General features: G+C 38.9%; 1 protein-coding gene across 1 annotated transcript in view; it reads right to left on the reverse strand.

Moving 5' to 3' along the window:
* Positions 1–7425, reverse strand: part of LOC106524473 (VPS10 domain-containing receptor SorCS3) — a gene marked incomplete in the record, with an annotated part of 110456 nt that overhangs the window by 101512 nt on the left and 1519 nt on the right.

A 7425-nucleotide genomic window follows, 5' to 3' on the forward strand; every position in this document is an offset into this window, starting at 1 on the left:
CAGTAGGTGGCGGTATGCACCTAAAAGTTGATTATGATCCGCCATTAATTCAAAAGAAGAAGAAGAAGAAGAAGAAGAAGAAGAAGAAGAAGAAGAAAAAGAAGAAGAAGAAGAAGAAGAAGAAGAAGATTTTACAAAAACATTTATTAACAATTATTTTGTCAAAAGACAAATACAGCCTTTACACAATTAGATACACAAACAGGAAAACAGAAACAAAAACAAAAAAACAACACAAAACAACCAAAACATATTTACACTAGCAGTTTGTTAAAAACGAATTCTTTTTCTTCAGAAATGTTGCACAATGCATTATTGAAACCCCACAATTTCAAGAAGCTATTTAGATCTCCAGTGGCTCTGTGGAAGCAAAACTCTAACCTCAACCTGGCCTTGACATTACATTTCCACAGAGCCACTGCATCAAGCTGAGGTCCATCCTGCAACTTGTCACGTCGTGTTTTACCATAAATTGCCATTTTTGCTTCTGCAATTAAATAATTTAAAAGGCGGGATTTAAAACTCGTGGCTCGACTGTAAGGCACACCGTACAAGAAAATAGAACTAGTAAAAACCATGCTAAAAAGGCTAAAAAAATCTCACTAAAAAAATTAAAAGACCAGTCAAACGTGTACAATCCATAAAAATGTGAAAAACACTCTCGGACAAACTGCAAAACGGACACTCATTTAAAACCCCACRACTGATGACTGATAAAAACGAGTTTGTAGCAATGGTGCCATGAAGGATCCTCCATTGTAGGTCACCAGTCCAAGAAGAAGAAGAACTCCTCCTGATTCATTTAAGCAGCGGTGAGGGTTAACCCTAACCCTTAAAGGCCACAGCTGGACATGACTCCACACATACAGTGTGTTCTTCACTTCCTGTTTCAGTGCATATTTTCATCTCAGCTTTAGCGGCTCTGCAGGCTTCCAAGCTCTAATTTCACGCTCGACTGTTTCTGCTGAAGTCAGAACAGAAGGAGAATTTTCAGCCCAGATATTTGTTCACTTAATGACATTTAGAGTCTTTGTGGAAGCAAATAAAATGGTCACAGGAATTTGGACTTGAATAAAAAACAAAATTAGAAAAAGCTGCAGAAAGTAAACGTGGTTTATTTTGAAGAATGTGATTCAGAGGTGAGTTTAAGAAGGTTTTCTGTTTCTTTCCAATTCAAAGTAAAATGTTTTTGTCAGTAAAAACCTGTGCTGCAGTTGTTTCCTGTCTTTTCTGTGGTGGAACGCTGGCTTCTTTCCATTTATTTATTTATTTATTTATTTGTTTATTTTTCTGTCGTTTGTTTCATTTGGATTGAAAGAACAGCAGCAGATTTGTCTCTGACAGAAAGACCAGCCCACCTCCCTGAGCTCTAAGCAGGAACTCTCCCTGCTGCTGATTTAGATAAATGGTTTTTCATTAAGCACCAATAAACAGGCAGCACTTTCTCAACGTTGGCGTGGACTCGCTCATCGTTCCATTCATTACCTGGAGCCCCCCGTCCCCCCTGATATCTGCACGAGTCTGAGCTTTGTCAGACAGAAGCTCCATAATTATAATCTGATGTGGCTCTGAGAGGCTAACGCTGAACGTCAGCTGTCAGGGTTTTATGGTAAATAGAGAGTTGTCTTTATTATCTAAACATGATTCATTTATTTTAAATATATATTATTTCCCTGAGGTGAAGGTGGAGAAATGTGGCTTTATTTGATCTTAGTTTGATACTTGTCTTTACTGGTAACTAAATGAAACTAGATTTCGTGCAGAAATGGTAGTGTGACCACAGTTTGCTGAAAACTTCAGCTGAAAGCTGCTGAAAATGTTTTATGGCAAAACTGTTTATGCAAGTTAAATTTAAAAAGTTGAAAAAAGCATRAAACGTAGAGCCTAGCAGAAGCCAAAAGGAGAAGAATAATAGTTGAAATTAGCATAAAAAATAGGTAAAGGTATCAGCCACAAGTCAAATTAGCAGAAAAAAGTATAGAAGTACAAAATAGTAACAATTTGTTGTAAAATAGCTTAAACAGCCAAAATGTGCAATAAAGTGGCTAAAAGGTAGCAAGCAAATCTTAAATCAGCACAAGGAAGCGTAAGGAGCAAAAGTTTACTGAACTAAGCAGAAAGAAGCCGAAACAGCCACCAAAATTTGAGGTTAGCCTAAAAAAGTTAATTTCGCTAAAAATTAATATTAGCAAAAACTGCTGCAAATAGCTGAATATAGCAGAAAGCAACTTTAAGAAGCAGAAAAAGCTTAAAATACCTAAAGAAGCACAAAAAAGTAGAATATAGAAGAATAGTCAAAAGAAYATAAATGATTTGTACATCTTTGTATAAAGGTAATAAAGTGCTGAACGGGTAAACGGGACACMGATTTTAGTGTAAAGAGCTCCGAGTATCCTGGTTAGAAAGGTGCTACTGTATATAAGTACAGCCCATTTACATTTACCATGACTAATAAACATGTATAAATGTCATAAAGGAGCCTTATTGTGAAGTATAAAACAGTACACTGTTTATAAGGCTTCTTTATGACATGTGTACATGTTTATATTTCATTGACAAATACTGTACCTACAGTCTTACACTTTACAATAAGACTCCCTCTGATTGTTGTGGGTATGTTTAACACAATATTATACTGTATGTAAAATCATTATTTTGCTTACAAGGTAGAAACAAATGTTTAATATATCAACAGATTAGGCTCAATATTTGGCAAGAAACCAGACAGTTTTGTCTCTTTCTTGTCCTTAATTGATGGATAATAAACACTTAATAATGATTTATAAAGTCTTTACAGATTAATTAATAACTTATCTATAAACTATTTATAAGCCATCTATAAAGGAAGCCTTATTGTAAAGTGGTACATTATACTTTTTCAGCCACATTTTTTGCCATTAAAAATKAATGGAGCTAAATTTTGCCCTTCAAAATGTTTATAAATCTTTGCAGCTCATTGCACTTTTTGTTCTGGTTCTGCTTTTTTTTTAGCTTGTCTATATTTTAGCTTCTATTTTGCTAATTCGAGCATTTTTTCTGCTATTTCAGCTATAATTCTGCTTCTTTCTGCTAATTTTTTGCTAGTTTCTTCTTTTTGTGCTTCTTTTTTTGGTAATTTGAGCTATTTCTGCTTCTTACAGTTGCTTTCTGCTTTATTTGGCTTTTTGCAGCAATTTTTGCTAATTTTAGGTACTATTTTTAGGCTAATCTCACATTTTGGTGGCTGTTTCAGCTTCTTTCTGCCTAGTTCAGCAAACTAGTGCTCCTTGTGCTAATTTGATTTATYGTCCTTACAGACAAATTAATAACCTATTTATAAACTATGTGTGAATGCTTTAAATGCTTTAAGAATAAAACTTGTGGATGTGCTTCTGAAAATCCTAAACTTTAACTCAGTTCAAGATGGCTGCCACAACTGTCCATTAAAACACTGAAAAAAGGCCACAGCTGTGTCAGTTTCAAAGACTCAGAGGTAAAATTAGCTGTGGTAGTAGTTGAGCATGACATCTTGTGATATAAAGTGATGAATCTACAAAAAGTTACATTCMAGGTTTCATTTAAACAACTTAACTTTAAGATGATTTTATTCTGAAACTCTGACATGACAGGAAGTGGGTGACAGGCATTCCTTCAGGAATGTTAGGCCTTTGTTTGTGTCCAGAACCCAAAGTTGAAGCTGTGACCTTTCAGAACATGTTCCAGATCTGGAGGACGGTGATGACATTTTGGTAGAAGGCCTCTGAGAATAACACTTTCCGGTTGGAGTTGGACGAATTTCTCTGAGCCACYTGTCCTCTCAGACCTGAGCTGAGCTGAGCGAGGATGAGACGTGGAAATTGAAAACATGCAGAGTTAAGACAGTGTAGAGGAGGAAAACATGATRGCTAAATGTTGGGTGATTAAAGCCTGATCCATGCTTAATGAGCACACTGCGGCGAYGACTCTGTTTTTAAACCAGTCTAAGCTCCATTGATCCGGCATGATTCATTTGCCGCAGGGTGTCTCTTTCCCTGCGTCTCTGATCCATACCTCCACTTAACTCACGATCTGACAACTACCCGCTTCTATCTGTGTGCTGCAGCCTCCAAGTGGCTCGCCTGGTCTCGCCGCGGCGTCAGCCTGATAAAACGCAAAGGTTACTCCTCCAACCTTTATCGATCCCTTATTGTTACCCTCGTCACTCGCCTGCTTCCTCGTTAAGACTGAGCCCGAGCTGTGAAGGAAATCCTAATCCCACTCTGGTCACTGTGGTTTTTTTTAAATAAAGAACTAAAAACATTTAGTTATGCAGGAGAGACCTGGGCTCCTGCTTATATATCAGCATTAAATTGGTTTCTAATCACTGAGGCGACAGACRTTTTACCAAACACAAAGTGTGAGCTCAGGGAAATAATGTTTTCACACGTCTGTGTTGCTAAATAAGAAATACAATGTTGCAAAAAGTCTCAGGAGTTGATAAAAATCACACATTTTAAGCTTTTATTTAAGTTCAAACCATTAGTATATAAAACTAAACCACAGTGGCTGAAACTCAGCCAACATGCTGCTGACTTCAACTCTGGATGTTGTCGTTGGGCGGAATACTTCGAAGACCTCCTCAATCCCACCAGCATGTCTTCCCATGAGGAAGCAGAACCTGAGGACCCTGGGTCGGACTCTCCAATCTCTGGTGCCGAGGTCACCGWGGTGGTTAAAAAGCTCCTCAGTGGCAGGGCACCGGGGGTGGAGRAGATTCACCCGGAGTTGCTTAAGGTTCTGGTTGTTGTGGGGTTGTGTTGGTTGACGAGACTCTACAATATCTCGTGGACATCGGGGGCAGTTCCCCTGGATTGGCAGACCAGGGTGGTGGTCCCGCTATTTAAAAAGGGGAACCACRGAGTGTGTTCCAACTATAGGGGGATCACAATTCTGAGCCTCCCTGGTAAGGTCTATTCAGGGGTSCTGGAGAGKAGGGTCCGTCGGATAGTCTAATCTCAGATTCAKGAAGAGCAGTGTGGTTTTGGTCCTGGTCGTGGAACAGCAGACCAGCTCTTCACMCTCAGCAGGGTCCTGGAGGGTGCATTGGAGTTTGCTAAGTGGGGTACTCYGGGAGTATAGGGTACCAAGCCTTTTGATACAGGCTGTTAGGTCCCTGTAGGACCGGTACCAGAGCTTGGTCCACATTGCCAGTAKTAAGTCGGACTGKTTTCYGGTGAGAGWTGGACTCCACCAWGGYTGYCCTTTGTCACCRATTCTGTTCATAACTTTTMTGGACAGAATTTCTAGGAGCAGMCRAGGTGWTGAGRGGATCCTTTWTRGTGRCCTTAGGATCACATCTYTGCTTTTTGTGGATGATGTGGTCCTGTTGGCTTCATCAGATCCTGATCTCCAGCTCTCACTGGAGCRGTTCACAGCTGAGTGTGAAGCAGCTGGGATGAGGATGTAGGGGTCACCCCAAGGGGGAATTAACATTTCCACCTGTCTTTGACCCTGGTCTCAGAAGACCTCCCTCAAAAGAGACATTTTATTTTCTTTAATCAAGACAATAAACAAAATAATAATGTTTTTTTTATATTCTTGATTTATAATTCTTTTAACTAAAAGTTATTATCATGGATGGCTGGATGGATGGATGAATGGATGGATGGATGGATGGATGGATGGATGGATGGATGGATGGAAATCGACAATTCTGTCATCAGTCCAGCTAAATGCTACATGCTAAAACCAAGCGGTACAGTTTGTGCTCCTGGAACAGATCAGTGACAGTCAGATTCAGAGGTATAATTTGGTGKTAGTAACTGAAAGTGATCCTCAACACTAACAAATCTGTGAGCTGTGGCCCTGGCAGCCATCTTGAATTAAATCCATGTGACKTAAAGCTGCAGGCAGCATGTAATCCTTCAGTTGATTGTGAGTTATTAATAAAGTTGATCTGATCCGATAGAGGTGAGAGCAAAGCCGCGTGCTGAGGAACCTGAGGGGGATTGGGTTTCTTCTGCAGAAAAATGCAGATGTGGTGAGTCATGACGYGTAATCTGCAGACGGCTCTGAGCCATTCCTCATCCTGCTGCCACTCTCTTCACTCTGCTCTGAACTTCCCATTAACTCCACAAGCACAAGCRGGTCAGGACCTCAGCTGACGAACTCGTTGGACCTCCGTGACTCTAATCATGGCCTCGTCACACAGAAGAGTCTCGCCATATTTTCTGTAAGTGTGACACGTTTCGATCTGTTTGACGTGTCAGACGAGTGGTTCTCTGCTGGGCCTGGTCCTCTACTGCCTCATTTATTCACCTTTTATCATTAGTTTAATGAAACATGGTGGCGTGTGATGCGATTTCCTTCAAGCAGCGCCACTTTTTCTTTTGTTTTCTTCAGTTTAATGTGTTTAAAAGACACTCAGACTGTTTGGTCTCTCAGTTGGGGGTCTTTTTGCTGCTCAGTGGGGATAATTTGATCATGATGTGTTTGTATTTTTAGCTGCCGTGAAAACCGATCCACAGATAAAAACTAGACTGTAATAGCTTTAATACAGCTCCACTTTATTAAAACTCCACTTAATGAGCTCAGTTCAACACATGAAATCATTTATTTCCCCAGATATCACAGCCTTTACATGAAGAGTTTAGATTAGTTGTTATTAAATAAAAACAGCTAACATTAGCTTTAAATCCTTCTTGGTTTTGGAAACAATTCTTCATTTTATTTTAATAAATTCAGAGAAATGTTTTTGGGTTTGTTGTTACAGAAAACGGAGGCAGATGGTGGGAAAAATGTAAAGCTCGTGCAGATCAATGAACAAAACTCTGAGTGTCGGGGAAAGCTAAATGAGAAGTGATTGACAGAAGTCTGAGGCAAATTAAAGACAKCGGCAGATGGTTGACAGCTGGCAGCACTCAGACTTTTTCTGCTCCCCCAGTTTATTTGTAGTCGGAAATTCATGAAATTATAAGTTTCGCTGGTTACCAGAATTAGCCAAGCAAAAAAAACTTACTTCTGCAAAGTTTTCCAAGGAATTAATTTGTGGATTCAGATGGAATAAATACAAATGTCTACAGATAAAATAAACCAATCTATTAAATTTAATGGAAATATTATGTAGATTTTATGTGATGCCCCAACTTTAACTTTAGAATAATAATAATAATTTTACCAGCAGGAAGAGTTTTAATCTGTTTTCAGTTCCTGCAGCTGTTTCAAATTGAAAGCCTCAGAACGGCGATGCTGAATTTTCTAAAATAAGATTTCTGAACAGAGAACGTTTTAAAACTTCACCGTGTTGATTGTTTGTGATGACTGCACAGCATTAAACCACTCATTTATTTAGATATTATTTACAACAGAAAAGTCCAAAACATCCTTAGCTTTTACCACAGCAACAAGAGAAATAAAAGTTATTTTAACTGCACTTTGGATCGTTTTTTTTTTTCATTTAACATATAC

This window comes from Austrofundulus limnaeus, unplaced genomic scaffold (genome assembly GCF_001266775.1).
Source record: "Austrofundulus limnaeus strain Quisiro unplaced genomic scaffold, Austrofundulus_limnaeus-1.0 Scaffold189, whole genome shotgun sequence".
Taxonomy (NCBI): Eukaryota; Metazoa; Chordata; class Actinopteri; order Cyprinodontiformes; family Rivulidae; genus Austrofundulus; species Austrofundulus limnaeus.